The 17,500-nt window shown below is 33.4% G+C and overlaps 1 long non-coding RNA gene across 1 annotated transcript in view; it reads left to right on the plus strand.

Moving 5' to 3' along the window:
* LOC136845273 (uncharacterized) overlaps positions 1 to 17,500 on the plus strand; it is a 1,150,073-nt gene that overhangs the window by 286,694 nt on the left and 845,879 nt on the right. The window contains exon 2 of the long non-coding RNA XR_010855131.1: positions 17,103 to 17,119. This is a non-coding gene — a long non-coding RNA (uncharacterized lncRNA). The remainder of the gene's footprint in view (positions 1 to 17,102; positions 17,120 to 17,500) is intronic.

Raw genomic sequence — 17,500 nt, forward strand, 5'->3', positions numbered from 1 at the left:
GGTGACGTAGAGGCCGTGTGCAAAATTTTGTATGGGTCTGTCGAGTGGTTTGGATTCTATAGAAGCCAAACTTACATATAAATATATACAGTATGTATATATATATATATATATATATATATATATATATATATATATATATATATATATATATGTATGTATTGTAAATATATATATATATATATATATATATATATATATATATATATATATATATATATATATATATATAAATTATATATATATATATATATATATATATATATATATATATATATATATATATATATATATATATATATATATACATATATACACACTGATAGTCAAACTATTAACTATTTCCTTGAAAACAAATAATCACTTTTCAAATTCAGTACGTGCAGCCATAATGTAATTATATATATATATATATATATATATATATATATATATATATATATATATATATATATATATATATATATATATATATATATATATATATATATATATATATATATATATATATATATTTGTATGTATATATTTTTATACCTATTATTTTTATCATTTCTGAAAGTTCTTCAGGTTTTCATGGTCACAATTCAATTCGCCGTTTTCATTATGTTACCGGAATAAACCCCTCTCTCTCTCTCTCTCTCTCTCTCTCTCTCTCTCTCTCTCTCTCTCTCTCTCTCTCTCTCTCTCTCTCTCTCTCGGAAAGTACCTTCTTCGTCAAAGAAGAGTCCTCGAATTTCAGTCGCTGTCATTCATTTTAATTAACACCGGAAATCAGCCTCATTCAGACGATATGAAAGAAGTTCTTTCATGAATGCATTTCAGCCATCGTACTGGGCGAGTTTTTCTTCGTCTTCCGATATCTAATTAAGAGGGGAAATATTATTCGTAAAGGCTTGAAAGAGATGTTAATTGATTTTTCTCTGATTTTTCTCACGTTCAGATCATAGTAGATTTTTTTCACAATCGGGTTGCTATAGATTCTTCCAAAGAGAGAGTGTTTTTTTTTTTCAGTCCGTATTTTTGGACAAGGTTTTATGCAAAGTGGATTTGTGAATGTTGGAATTCGTGTTTTTTGCCTGTGTCGAGAGGCTTTTTGAAAGATGCTTTCTTTACCATGTTTTAATTGACCTGGGGAAAAGTAAAGATTGACGAAACGTAAAAAACAGTTAGAAGAATCAGTTTAAGTTTATTGATATAAATATCTGGAGTTCTTAGTATGGGGAGGTAATTTATATTATAACGAACAGCCTCCACACTATCTTGTGGAAACGTTAGCAAAATGCTTACAGACTAAATGAGAGAGAGAGAGAGAGAGAGAGAGAGAGAGAGAGAGGACTTATGACGGCTTTCTTCTGGTATTAAATATATGTACTTCCTGGTTTAGTATGTTATGTAAAAATAATTTTTGTGTATAATAAAGAGAGGATTATAAGAGCTCATATGTATTTTTTATTGTATAATAAATCTCTATTATCTTTGCAAAAGATTTTGTGCCAAATTCCGTTTTTACGGATATATGCTTTACAAAAGTAAATATCTGACAAGTGAGGTCTTTATTTTTCCCTGTAAAATTAATGTCATAATTAGGAATGAAAGTAATTTTTATATGCTCTATAAACATGGAAGATGAGTGGATTAGATATACTGATTGATAGATAGAGTCAAAATAGAAAAGGGGAAATAATAGTAGGTAGCTAATCGCATGCCAGCAGACAATTCCTGGAAAGGAGAACGCGGAAGTATTTCACAAAACGAACTCTCGCCTATAATTACATTATGGCTGCACGTACTGAATTTGAAAAGTGATATGATTATTTGTTTTCAAGGAAGTAGTTAATAGTTTCACTATCCGTAACTGCTGGTTGTTAATATGCTCACATTTTTGGTAGCAGACCCAGAACATAACCCCCGCTAGGTTGTTATTTGTTATTTGGTTATGAAAGAGAATGTTATTTATTCCTCATTTCCGGGAAATGTCCACCTATGGAATTTACTTGTAACAGTGTTGTAATTTCCTGTAGATTATAACCTCATAATTCAATACACGCATTACGCAGCACGGTTATTTAACGCAACGTAATTACGACACGTCCTTTGATATTCATAAATGATTCTAGCCTGAGTGTTCCCCGGTCTTAAAGGAATTCGGAATCTTTAATACGATCAAGGGGACTTATCTTTCAATGTGTACTGGCGTTTATTTGACAATATTTTTTTTTATGTTGTGAGTTTAGTTCGTATGGCTGTTTCTTTTATCATAATTTTGCAAGGACTGTTGCATTAAACAGTCATTCTGCTTTCTATAAATGAGATTTATTAAAAGACTTACAGCTTTCGGACTTAAGTTACTCTCTCTCTCTCTCTCTCTCTCTCTCTCTCTCTCTCTCTCTCTCTCTCTCTCTCTCTCTCTCTCTCTCACTTGTTGTGTAGTGGAGGTATGGATACCTGGCGAGGAAAAAATAGTTTTATGCTTTTAAATTACTGGGTTTCTGTTGACCTAAGCCATGAATTATATACCTGGTGGTCAGTCGAAGATTGTAGATAGGAGAGAGAAAGAGACAGAGAGAGCCCTCCCTGTATTATCTCTGTTACTGAATACCTGTTGAGGATCATTTGTTATTGGTTAGTGGCAAGAAGTCGATTAATTTAAAGTCACTACCCTACGTAGGTATTTATTGCAGTCATTTCCTCGTATTGATAGGAGAGTTATATTGACGTGAGTGGAGCCTTGATCTTTTTGTCAAGGTCATTGATCTCCACATCGACAGAAGTTGTAGGCGATTTCCTCAATAAGAAATAAATGTCAGCGGGTGCATTAAGTTCTTTCACCACGACCCCTAGAATAAAAGCTTGCAACTCGACCGTTGCCTCGCACAATTCTGGATAGTTGCAATGTTCTGCCTGTGAGGTGATTGATTTTGCAATTGTTTCCTGTTTTACTTGGGTATTTGAGTCATCCCCCTCCTCTCTCTCTCTCTCTCTCTCTCTCTCTCTCTCTCTCTCTCTCTCTCTCTCTCTCTCTCATAGAAGGGGATTTAATTGATGACAGTGATGTTAAACCTTAAAATTTCGCATACTTTGATATTGTTTTACAATGTAATTTAAAACTAGAAGTCATTTCCACAAGAGATATCACAGGAAACGGAGTTATTTTGATGTAACCACGATTATGCTGTCATATCTTCTGAAATCTGTTCCTACAGTGACATGGAATGTAATTTAAAAATAGCTTTAATCTGTCACCAGTTTTTCCTTGGTGTCATAAAAGCTGAAAATAGAAATCAATTGATGAGCAGCTGTGATCAGATATTCAATACTGCTAATCAGTTATGATCGGGTTTTCATCACAGAAGGTCATAAGATTCTGTACATTGCACGAAGGAAAACTTTTCTAGGAAAAGGAGTTGTTATTTAGAATGAACTGAAGGAAAATCAAATGAGTGTAAGATTGCTATTGTGTAGGTTACAGATATATATAAAATATATATATATATATATATATATATATATATATATATATATATATATATATATATATATATATATATATATATATATATATATATATATATAGATTATAGATAGATAGATAGATAGATATACAGTTGTAGCTACATTACAGTGTCGTTTCCACCTTCCTGTATAACAATTCTCGCAATTTTAGGGAATTACTTGGCGGCTTCCCTTTAAAAATGCATGGCCTCTCTCCGATTGCCGAGTGTGTGTGTGTGTGTGTGTGTGTGTGTGTGTGTCTGACATATTATTTACTTCCTCAGAGGAGCCGTAACACAAAGTGATTCTAATGTGAATAATTCTGTTTGAAGGGCGTATCAGAAATCTCCAGGAACACGTGGATGAAAAGTGAGATTTAGCAGAAGGGAAAGGGGCGGGGGGAGGGGAGGGGTGTTGGGGAAAGAAAACCCACTCCTGCGGTGATTTTGGTTAGCTTAGGATTTGCGGCTGAAACAGAATAAGAGATTAGGTGTTACGCTATGTTTCATGTCCTGGGTTTTTCTCAGTGTTTCTGCTCGGTATGTTTTTTCTTTTGGCTGCGAAGCTTGTGTTTACAAAAATCGGTATGCAATCGTCTCTCTCTCTCTCTCTCTCTCTCTCTCTCTCTCTCTCTCTCTCTCTCTCTCTCTCTCTCTCTCAGTACCTTGAGTATGAGTATCCTTTCTTTTCCTCTCTCTCTCTCTCTCTCTCTCTCTCTCTCTCTCACACACACACACACACACACACACACACACACACACACACACACACACACACAATACCTTGAGCATAAGTCTCTCTCTCTCTCTCTCTCTCTCTCTCTCTCTCTCTCTCTCTCTCTCTCTCTCTCTCACACACACACACACACACACACACAATACCTTGAGTATGAGTCTAACTCTCTCTCTCTCTTATCCTTTCTGTCTGTAAAGCTTTTGTTTACAATAAGTCAGCATGTAATCGTCATTCTCTCTCTCTCTCTCTCTCTCTCTCTCTCTCTCTCTCTCTCTCTCTCTCTCTCTCTCTCTCTCTCTCTCTGTGTGTGTGTGTGTGTGTGTGTGTGTAAAGCTTTTGTTACAAAAATCAGTATGTAATCGCCGTTCTCTCTTTCTGTGATTTTGTTAACTACTGATAACCTTCCCAGGCCAGTGATTGTATTCTGATGTAAGGAGAATTCAAGTCAAGTTTGTGAGGGTGTATTTTACGTTCTGTGTACTCCTCTATAAGTATACAGTATAACATGCATTTAAAATATTAAATAGAGAAGAATTATCTATTGAACTGCAGCACAACTCAAGAGATCTTATGAACGTCGTCAAGGAACTCAGAATTTTTCAATAACCCGGTATAGTTCATAACACTTGATTAATGGTATATCGAGTTATTCCGGCAGCACGCGCTGTGCAGTATCCGTATTCGTAAATGTACCACCACGACGGCTTGTGCTTCAGCCGGCGTGAGCTTTGGTTAACTGCACCCTCTTCCGTCACCCGGTAGTCTCTAATGTCGTGGCGAATATTGTTTTCGGAGGTACGACGTCGTATGTTAATTTTTAAGACTCGGAATGATAATTATTGGAAGACTATGTTATTCAGTGAGAGAGGAATTCTCGCTTCTCAAGGAATTTACTCATGATATACTCGTATATTATTACATCAGATATTATTATTATTATTATTATTATTATTATTATTATTATTATTATTATTATTATTATTATTATTATTATTATTATTATTCAGAACTTGATCCCTAAGGAATTACTTTTTATATATTAGGAACAACAGATAGGAATTTGCTTTTTATATATTATTACATCAGATAAATTATTATTATTATTATTATTATTATTATTATTATTGTTATTATTATTATTATTCAGAAGATGAACCCTTTTCCTATGGAACAAGCCCACCACAGGGTTCATTGACTTGAAATTCGAGCTTCCAAATAATGTGGTGTTGATTTGAAAGAAGTAACAGAAGGTAATAGGAAGTACAAAAAGAATAGAAATATAGAAGTACGTATGTGTGCAGACAATAGAAAATACAGAAAGAAGAGATCAATTTTTAGGAAAGCAAAATAAATGTACATATTAATAAGTAAATAATATATATGTTATTTAGTGTGTATTATTAGATTACAAATATTAGAACTTATTGCTTTATAGTTTAGAGGTACAGTTGCGCTCATGTATATTGCATCACTTTATGAAATATATCGGTCGGATCGTTTTTCTTTTTTGTTTTCCGTACAGTTAGTTTTGTGAAAATCTTTTTTTTATAATATGAAAATTGGAATCAATTATCACAAGCTAAAAATAAAATTGCAAGGAAAAAACTTGTTTTATGCCGGTTTTCAAATATTTTGTCCGAATCATTATGAAATATTTCATCATGTTTAGATATGAACAGTCCTACCAACCGTGTCGACAGAGTATCATCTGTATAAAGGGCTGTTATTTTACGCAAATAATACATAAGTGAGTGGAGTTTGGCTTATCTAATGTTATCAGATTATTATCTGTTTAAAGATCTTTCTGTTAACAGAAAAAACGTTATTTTAAGTTAGTAAATCAGATATACTTATCAGAAATATTATATAATTTGAAGCTTCTTTTCTTAAACTGAATACAGTTCGCTTCACTGAAGGATGGTGAAATTCACTGCGGTATGAGGTTCGGTTGGCACGCCTGCATCGTTGAATGTTTAGTAAACCCGTTTTGATGCACGATAACTTCTAAATCCTTACATATGCCAAGTTTCTTTTTAATACCATCAAAAATGTCGGATTGAAACAAAAATTTTTTACAAATGTGAAGGTGTATTCAGATATACTAGAGAAGGAAATTGTTTTTTTTTTTTTTTTACAAATGAATGGTTTAATGGTAGTCATATGAGATTAACATAATTTCCTGTTGTTTTTCTTTAAATGTGCTCGACAGATTATATTGACTTATCTTTAGATGTTGTTGTTCTTTAGTTATATTCTAAAGCATTTATTGAACTTTTATTAGTTGATATTATTCTACTAAATTAAATCTTTTAAACCCTTGTTACGTTTCAACCTCTTGCTCACTATCAGTATTATCTACCACCCATTATGGATATTAATAATGTACAGAACAAGATTATTTTTGTTTTTCTGTTTTACCTCATTATGTAGAGTATAAACATTTTTCTCTCAAGGAGTTACTAATTAAGTCCTCAATCTACGGTTTCAGAATTAGGTCAAATGGACAATTCGAGGAGGCCATTCAACACTGAAATGATCAATTATATATTTGCATAACGGCTGTAAAAGAACACATTATTACTTATGAAAATCTGATACCACACAATACTTATAAACAAAACATACTGCATATTATAGGATTCCCCGCCTTTCAGACCAGACAAAGATCATTAGGCCTAGCCCAACATTTTTTTATATCTTAATTTTGGTAAATACACAAAATATAATAAATAGTTTTGTTTTTAACGCTGTATACACAAAACATATAGGCCTACAATTTTGAGTGCTAAAATAAAACGCTCTTCAGACCAAAAAAAATGGGGACCGAGTCACAACAAAAACTTAATATCACAATTCTGAAAGAAGAAACATGCGAAAGAACTATGATAATTTTAATTTCCTTTAAACAATGTTATTTAGTTCGGCTGCCGTAATATACATTAGTGAGTGACTCGGTTCTTTGTTTTAGACTAAAGGCTCTTGCTCTAGGCAACCCATAACCAAGTAACATCATGTGCCTGTGCTGCCAGGTGAATAGTTGCCAGATACCATTTGTTGATTACTTTCATGTGTCTATTGTCTGAGATGTTAAAGAAACTGATGCAATACTTAAGATTGAAATGATACATTTAATATTATGCATGGTACTTAATGTGTATTATTATATTATTATACATATTAAGATTTACTATAGTATGCAGTATGACTTTAAGGCTGCATATTAAAATTTACGACACTATGACTTTAAGGCTACATAATAAAATCTACTACTCTATGAATTTAAGGCTACATATTACAATGATATAGCCTTGAAATATGTATATTTTTTGCAAATTTAATATGTTTTCTATTGTATTTGTCATGTGTTGTGAGTGTTGAAATATCAAATCTCAGATCTTAAAAGAGTAATGGTAGAATTAAGATACATTTTACTATTAGGATCATGTTTACACAGCAGGTAGGCTGATGTTTACCCAGGTGTCAGGTGTTCAACCAGGGTAAACCCCTCTTTTTCGAAGGATCGTGCCTTACCCTATTAAGCTGTCATTAAAAGAGATATGGTATAACAGGTTTAGATAACACTGGTAGCCTGTTGTTTGAACAAGTGTTAAGTCAGGAAATCCCCTTTCAAACAAACAGATATGTAATGACAGGCTAAAGAGCCCTCTTTGACCCAGGGGAAAAATCCCTCCCCAGGGGAGAATTCCCTTGTTTTTTTTTCCTCTCTAAGGAAAATTCCCTGTGCGTTTTCCAAAAATGTCGTAGTGGCAACATAGGTTACTTCTCATAGTAGAATGTGGGAGGCTTTCATTGTTGTAAGAGACCTTGTAGGAGTTACTTGGTTGGTCTCTCTCTCTCTCTCTCTCTCTCTCTCTCTCTCTCTCTCTTCCTTCAAAAGAGAGTAAAATTTATAACATAAATATTGTGGTCACTGGCAATATATAACTTTTAAGATCTGAGTTTTGTGAAACTTTAATTTTGTAGGCGCCATATAAAAAGTGTTTTTTGCTGCAGCAAGGGATCTTACAAAAGTGTTACAAGTGTGTATAAGGTAAAGTAGATTTTTACTTATTATTACCATGGTATAATAAGAAATATTAGGGAGACTTTAACATAGTGAAATTATTGTTGATAAATCTTTTGTGCATTTTTTTGTGTGTTCTTGTTTTCCACTTTTTGTGTGTTCTTGTGTTTGCAATATCTTAATTTTTGCCCAATTTTTGTGTTGGTGATTTATGATTTATTTACTTAGTAGTTTACATATTTTTGATACTTTAACATTGCACACTTGATTTGATTTTCATTTGTTAAGATTTCTTTTCCAAATCTTGAGTAATTCTTAATAGTGTAAATTTTGTTTACTTAACGTCATTTCTTGTTAAATTAAAGTTTTGTGAATTAATCTTTTTTAAGAATTAATTAAATCTTGTGTTGTTTTCCAGTAATGGTAAATTTTTCAGATTGTGAATTCTAATGATAAATTTTGAAGTTAAAAATAAATTTTTATATTTAAAGTTCTTAAACACAGTGTTTCATTTGTTGACCACCAGTGAGTAGGATTAATTGTGTGTGCATAAGGCAAAGTGATAAACATTTTTTGTTCCCTTTAGTTTTACGGAGGGAAACAATTATAGTTGTTTGATGGAGTGATGCCCTTTTCCTCTAGTATATTTAATACCTCACACATATCTTGATAAACTTAGACTGATTTTTCAAGTGATAAGTAAGTTTTAAAGGGATCACTGTTACCTTTAGTGTGCTCAGCCGTAATTTTATTGTTATGAGAGTTCAGGTATCTGGCTGAAGTGAGGTAAATTTTTGGATTTTGTGAATGACTGAGTTATAATCAGGTACTTGGTACACATCGTGACAGTATTAAAATTTACTGCTCTATACTTAACTTATGACTTTAATGTTACATACTAAAATTTACTATAGTATGTCTTGAAGGTTATATATTAAAATTTATTACACTGTGACTTTAAGGTTATATATTAAAATTTACTACACTATGACTTAAGGTTTCTTATTAAAATTTGTGACTTGAAGATTACATATTAAAATTTACTACACTATGACTTTAAGCTTTCATACTAAAATTTACTACTCTATGACTTAAGGTTTCATATTAATATTTACTGCACTATGACTTAAGGTTTCATATTAAAATTTATGACTTGAAGGTTACATATTAAAATTTACTACACTATGACTAAGGTTTCATATTAAAATTTACTACACTATGACTTAAGGTTTCATATTAAAATTTACTGCACTATGACTTAAGGTTTCTTAATAAAATTTATGAATTGAAGGTTACATATTAAAATTTACTACACTGCGACTTTCATATTAAAATTTACTACACTATGACTTAAGGTTTCATATAAAAATTTATTGCACTATGACTTAAGGTTTCATATTAAAATTTACTACACTATGTCTTGAAGGAAATTAGCATCTCAAACTTCATGTATTTTATGATGTACTCTTGCAGGATCTGAGTTGCATTTCCTTGATCTTGACGTCAAATCCTTTTGTTGGCAGTTTAGCCGAACCCATTGTTTCGTTGATTAATGGAAGTCCTACGATCCCTTTATAAAGGATAAAAAGCTAATACGTTTGTGGCGCCTTTTGTGTTTCGAAAGCAAATCCTGATTGGGAGTTTTCTTTTGGCGTTTTCCGTTTGTTAATTCTAGAAATAGGCAGTGTTGTGTTTTCGTTTTATTGTTGTAAAGATTGACTGTCTGGCTTTTCATATGGTCATGATTTTGAATGCTTCTATTGTATTTATTTGAATTTTAGCTGGGTGAATGGCTATGCATTCATTTGTGTTCGTGATTTGTTCATTGCTTGATTGTTCGAGTGAATTAGCTTAATAGGATAGTGATGTATTTTGTTTCAGGAAGAACGGATAGTCACGAGTATTGGAGGAATTACTTATATAGCACATAGAGACTGTTGATATGAATAGACGACAATCTCTCCTCTGCTTGGTTTCCAAAACACCGAGATGAGTTTTGTGTTTCTCTCGTAAGATATCAAAATTTATATTTCTAAGCTCAGGAGCTCATAAAATTTTACAGGGATATTTATAGCTTGGACAACTTTTGCCTGAATGAATTTCGTGCTGACTGGGCTAAATAGCAAACCATATTATATAAGTTTTTATTAATATTATAAAGTTTTAGTTCTTAAACTCGGGAGCTCATAAAATCTTACGGGAATATTTAGAGCTTGGGCCACCGTTACCCGAATGAATTTAGTGCTTACAGGACAAATTAGCAAGCCATGTTATATAAGTTTTTATTAATATTGACATCTTTATTAGTATTAGTATAGTTGTTACTTCTGTTACCATCCAATTAATGTACTTTGTATTGTTTCTAAAGTCTAGCTTAAGATGATACCTGCTCATCCTCTCGCACATGGAAGAGTAAGTTATTCTCAGATTACAATCGACTGATGTAAAATGACCTTGTCCTCTTATCCCCTATCCTTCTGACATTCCTACTTAAGTCAGTACGCATTAGCTCACATTCTTTAACTTGACTCAGAGAGACACTTCTCAGCATTCTCTAAATCGTGCTTATATTAAGAACCTAACTACCCACACCATCATCTTGAGTAAATAAGACATTTATCTTTATGTGGGTTAGATCAGAGCAACTTTATTTCTCAGTTTTCATTCGTAGACTTGACGCGGGCAAATACTTCTCCCCCTTTGATATTCTCACCTTTGGAGTCATCGGAGAGGCAATCTCCTTCTCTTCTTATGCTTATACGTACTTCTTCTTTTTCAATGCCTTTTGATGATGCCAGTAAGACTCTTCATCTTCCTTTGAACTGAACAGAAAAAATAACTTTATAGCTCCATTTAATAAAAAAGGGATTCTTGTCATTTTTGGCTGCAGCTAGCCGTCTTGTCTTCGAGTGTAAATCTAACACCTCTCATTCAGTTAATTCAACTACATAACTTAAGGGCACTAATATCATCATCCCTTGATTAAGGAAGACTTTTCATCTTCAAATTATTTCTTGTAATCATTCTTGATCGAGAAACACCAATCCACAAACTCTGATAAGACACAGCTATAGTCTTTCCCAAAGGACTAATTTGAGCCTCAGTTTATATGAAACACATTATTAGCTCTTAGTCTTTATTTAATTATATTTGAATATTTAAATTTTAAACCCATTATCTTAAGGTTATCAGGTTTTTTATTAAACCAGAAATAACAGTATATTAACATTTGAGCACAAAGACCAAAACTTTTAGATGTCTGGTAGTTGGAAGAACTATAGGATAGATTAATAGATTGAGGTTATTTTCGATAATTTCAGAGTATAAAAAATTCATTTGTGTTGCATCCTGTGCTGAAATTCATTTGTGTTGCATCCTGTTTGCGTACACAAATAAAGTATTCTATGAAGTACTGTTTGCGTACACAAAGTATTCTATGAAGTGCTGTTTGCATACACAAATAAAGTATTCTGTGAAGTACTGTTTATGTACACAAATAAAGTATTATGTGAAGTACTGTTTGCGGACACAAACAAAGTATTCTATGAAGTAATGTTTCCGTACACAAATAAAATATTCTATGAAGTACTATCTACCTACACAAATGAAGTATTCTATGAAGTACTGTTTTCGACACAAATGAAGTATTCTGTGAAATACTGTTTTCGTACACAAATGAAGTATTCTATGAAGTACTATTTGCGTACACAAATAAACTATTCTATGAAGTACTGTTTGCATAATCAAAGTATTCTATGAAGTACTGTTTGCGTACATAAATAAACTATTCTATGAAGTACTGTCTCCCTACACAAATGAAGTATCTATGAAGTACTGTTTTCGTACACAAATGAAGTATTCTATGTAGTACTGTTTGAGTACACAAATAATTTATTCTGTGAAGTACTGTTTGAGTACACATAGAAAGTATTCTATGAAGTACCGTCTACATACACAGAGAAAGTATTCTATGAAGTACCGTCTACATACACAAAGAAAGTATTCTATGAAGTACTGTTTTCGACACAAATGAAGTATTCTATGAAGTACTGTTTTCGTACACAAATGAACTGTTCTATGAAGTACTGTTTGCATACACAAGTAAAGTATTTTATGAAGTACTGTGTGTGTACACGAAGAAAGTATTGTATGGAGTACTGTCTGCGTACACAAAGAAAGGATTCTATGAAGTACTGTGTTCGACACAAATGAAGTATTCTATGAAGTACTGTTTTCGATACAAATGAAGTATTCTATGAAGGACTGTTTGCGTACACAAATAAACTATTCTATGAAGTACTGTCTGCCTACACAAATGAAGTATTCTATGAAGTACTGTTTTCGACACAAATGAAGTATTCTATGAAGTACTGTTTGCGTACACAAAAAGTATTCTGTGAAGTACTGTTTGCATACACAAAGTATTCTATGAATTACTGTTTGCGTACACAAACTATTCTATGAAGTACTGTCTGCCTACACAAATGAAGTATTCTATGAAGTACTGGTTTCGTACACAAATGAAGTGTTCTATGAAGTTCTGTTTGCATACACAAATAAACTATTCTATGAAACTACTGTTTGACAAATAAATACACAAAGGCTACACAAATGAAGTATTCTATGAAGTACTGTTTACGAGACAAATGAAGTCTCTATGAAGTACTGTCTGGCTGCACAAATAAAGTATTCTATGAAGCACTGTTTTGACTCAAAAGTATTCTATGAAGTACTGTTTTTGCATACAAATAAAGTATTCTATGAAGTACTGTTTTCGTACACAAATGAAGTATTCTATGAAGTACTGTTTTTGACACGAAGTATTCTGTGAAGTACTGTTTTCGACACAAATGAAGTATTCTATGAAGTACTGTTTACGTACACAAAGAAAAATGAAGTACTGTTTCTACACAAAGTATTCTACTGTTTTTGACACAAAGAAAGTATTCTATGAAGTACTGTTTGCGACACAAAGAAAGTGTTCTCTGAAGTACTGTTTACGCAAAGAAAGTATTCTATGAAGTCCTTTCTGCATACACAAAGAAAGTATTCTATGAAGTCCTGTCTGCGTACACAAAGAAAGTATTCTATGAAGTACTGTCTGTGTACACAAAGAAAGTATTCTATGAAGTACTGTCTGCATACACAAAGAAAGTGTTCTCTGAAGTACTGTCTGCATACGCAAAGAAAGTATTCTATGAAGTCCTTTCTGCATACACAAAGAAAGTATTCTATGAAGTCCTGTCTGCGTACACAAAGAAAGTATTCTATGAAGTCCTATCTGCGTACAGAAAGAAAGTGTTCTATGAAGTCCTGTCTGCGTACACAAAGAAAGTGTTCTATGAAGTACGGTGTGTGTACACAAAGAAAATGTTCTATGAAGTACTGTCTGCGTACACAAAAAAAGTATTCTATGAAGTCTGAAAATGTCTGAGGTACTGTCAGAAAAAAAGTTCTATGAAGTCTTGTCTGCGTACACAAAGAAAGTATTCTATGAAGTCCTGTCTGCGTACAGAGAGAAAATGTTCCATGAAGTCCTGTCTGTGTACACAAAGAAAGTGTCCTATGAAGTACTGTGTGCGTACACAAAGAAAGTATTCTATGAAGTCCTGTCTGCGTACGCAAAGAAAGTAATCTATGAAGTACTGTCTGAGTACACAAAGAAAGTATTCTATGAAGTACTGTTTGCGTACACAAATAAAGTGTTATTCTTTGGTCAGAGAGGTCACATTTTCCCCCCACAATTTAAAGTTTTTTTTTCGTTTTGTTTTTGTCTTTTCAAGTCAACATCACGAAACACGAGGGCCTATCAGAGATTCATGTAGTGGTGTGTGATTTCGCATCAGCCCCGCATTATCACGGCGAAACTTGGGTCCGAGTTACATAGCTGGTTTGCATTTGTATGAGCACGTGTTTGTTTTCGTCATTGGGTAATTTGTATTTTTTATGTCACGAATTCTTTGGGGCGAATTGATAGTCAACGCTACTGACTATATGGCTTAGGGAAGCTTTTCTTAGACATTTGAATATTGATTATTATCTGAAAGGCTTTCATATAAAGAATGACACCCTTACTTTTTTTAAAGGAAAATCGTCCGTATGGTTAAGTGAGCTATCTTACTACTACTACTACTACTAAATAATAATAATAATAGTAATAATAATAATAATAATAATAATAATAATAATAATAATAATAATATAATAAATACTTTATTTCAGCTATTGGCCTTATACAGTCTTCATATAAAAAACAAATACATTATAAATATTATATTAAAACTACTTCAACACATCGGCTAGAAGGTAGTAAGTTGGCTAAAAATGAGCACCTATTTATACAAGCACAAACACAAGCAAATACCACTTCTTGTGTTCATGTCAGTAATATTAACCAGTAGGGTATAGTTCTATATTCATGTCATGTTTATTCTAATCGCCAGTGTACCGTTGCCTAAGATTCCGGCGGTTCCTCACCAAAGATAAATATATAAGTAAATAAACAGAAAGGCGAAGGAATTATAATACACACACACGTACATAGACACAAGCACGTACTTCGATTATTTACGGTTCAGACTTCTCACGGCGTATCCTCAAACATTAGAAGAGCGTTACTGCGGATCCCATGTGAACGCGGTATGTTTCGCTCTCGCGTTATACATTAAATCTGCATTCGGGCCTCGTATTCCCACCCGCTGCTCCCTGCTGCAAGCAAATTCGGCTCTCGGACGCGGATACGTATCAAAAGCACATCTGCGCTAAACATAAAATGGATATTAAGCGTTCTGTCGGAGGACCGCAACATATATTTAATCCTATGCAATGCAAATATTCTTTTAGAAAATCGTTTATAAAAGCGGTCAGCGAAAGGCTTCACGGACGAATCTGCAGAGGGGAAGGATTCAAGGCAAAATATTATTGGAGCTACGATACATCAGTGCAGTTATAAGGCTGCTTAGAAAAAAAAAAAAATTCCGGCAAGGTTTAGTTTCGTCAGTGCAACTCACACGGTGCACCGTAGGCATTACTGAAGGTTCTTTGCAGCGTCCCTTCGGCTTGTAGCTGCAACCCTTTTCGTTCCTTTTACTCTATCTCCGTTCATATTCTCTCTCATCTTACTTTCCACCCTTTCCTAACAATAACTTCATAGTGCAACGGCGGCGTTTTCTTCCTGTTACCTCTTTCAAACCTTTTTGCTTTCACTTTCACTATCAGCGCTCAATGACCATATAGGTCCCAGCCCTTGGCCTTTCGCCTAAATTTTATATTGCAATTCCAATTCCAAGTGTATTTGGTAACGGAGTAGCCTCTTGTACCGGTGCTCAGGGAAAAAAAAAACTTCTGTATTCGAATATAGAAGTTAGAAGTAAACTGTAAAATGTTCTTTTCTAATGAATGACATAAATTGCAAAATATGTTTTTTCATCTCAGCAGTATCAAGGCACATGTTCCAGTTGATGTAAAGAAAAAAAAAATCTAAATTTTCGTTCTTCTACAGTCACTGTAGAATATCGTTCAGCACCATGTTACTTTATGTCACATTGAGCGCAATACCTAAATGTCATTTCTAGTTTACTTTTCCATAATAGGGTTGACATTCAAACATTTCTTTATAACTGTAAAAAAAACCTAATTACGGGAAATAGTAGTGTTTTTATGTAATAGTTATAAAATTAGCACTGATGGTTTTGATATATGTCCGAAGATATATTATTGTGTATGTGTTCCCCGCCTTTCTCTGTGACAGATTGCTGAGCCACGGGAAATAGAGGATTTGTGGAATTCCAAGCAAGTTACAGATAGATTACCTTGTAGATCATACCACTTTTGACATACTGTTGTTTATTTGCTGTCGAATGTAGCAGCTTTTTCAGAAGTTGGTCAATGGGAGACGAGAAACTAATTTCTGTTTTCATTAGAATATTTTGAAAATTAGGAATGGCTTCAATTTACTACCTGGATGAGGGTAGTTTGAGTGATTGGTTGCTAACATTTTAATTGTGTGTTTTGTCGTTGTTTTGACAGTTATTATTTATTTTTAATTGTTTTTTATTTTATAATACAGTCTTTAGCAAAAGTATGGTATTGCTCTTCTCTATAATATAACTGCAACAATTTAATGAGCTGCAAATAGGGCTTAAGTCTTGTCTGTCAGCGAATGTTAGAAATGTTGATTAAATAATCCCAGAAACGCTTGCCACGGATGTAATGGATCTCCGATAGTGAAATGCGAAGTATAGTAAGCGTAGAGTTCAGTGAACGCTTGCCCATCCAAATCCACCTCAGAAGGCCTCTACTGTTGTGTACTATTCTTTCATGACGCGATTTGCGTCTTAGGTGTTAAAGGTCCTTTCTTTCGGGCACCCCTTGTTCGCCTCCTTCCTTATTTACTTTACAATCTTAATTGATTGACCACTGGAACTAAGGAAAGTAAATGTACCACTTTTGTCCGTTGTTCGTCACAAAATTAAGTTGAAACTATTTTTCTCGCATTGTTGAGACTTTGAATAGCTAACAATTATTTATAAAGAGGTTACCGAAAGAGTGCGCTTGCTTTTCAAGATTCTAGATCTTGTTGGTAAATTAAATTGCATTATTTATGTAGTAATAAGTTGTTTGATTATAACTGAACCTGGAATAGTTTTATTGTTGGCGCTTTTATTTACAAATTTTATGGTAGCTCTTTTATATGTACTTTTTTGCAACTGCGTTTAAATCAAGGTACCAAGACGAAATTTCTATAATAAAGAATTGTTATGTTATAACTGAAATTTGAACGGTTTTATTGCTGGTGCTTTTCTTTATGAATCTGGTGAAAGCCCCTTATTTGTAATTTTTTGTTCAGACTTCGCATAACTCAAGGTACCAAGACTGTCTCGTATTTACCTGAAAATCTTGGGCATATAAGACTTTTCCGTGAGTAGTTCTGTTTGTGTTTCGTCCCTTAAAATTTACCCTCCTGTTTCTTGAATTTCAATGCGAAACTTTCTGTTTTCCTTCGGCAGCATTATGAGGTTCCCGTTCGTTTCTTTTGCTGGTGTTGCCGTTCTTTTGTCGCTGAACGGACAGCCATTTGGGAGGGAGATGTACTGTCTGGGACTGTGAATGGAAGAAGAAAGTTCGTGTACTCTTAAGCTGAAGTTTATTTAAGGGAAAGTTACTAGTTCATGAGGTGGACGGTTGCTTAAATGAGACGCGGTCACTTGTAGGTTAAAAAATGGTTAGGGAATAGTAGGAAGCAGA

The sequence above is a fragment of the Macrobrachium rosenbergii genome, chromosome 13 (genome assembly GCF_040412425.1).
Source record: "Macrobrachium rosenbergii isolate ZJJX-2024 chromosome 13, ASM4041242v1, whole genome shotgun sequence".
Lineage (NCBI taxonomy): Eukaryota > Metazoa > Arthropoda > Malacostraca > Decapoda > Palaemonidae > Macrobrachium > Macrobrachium rosenbergii.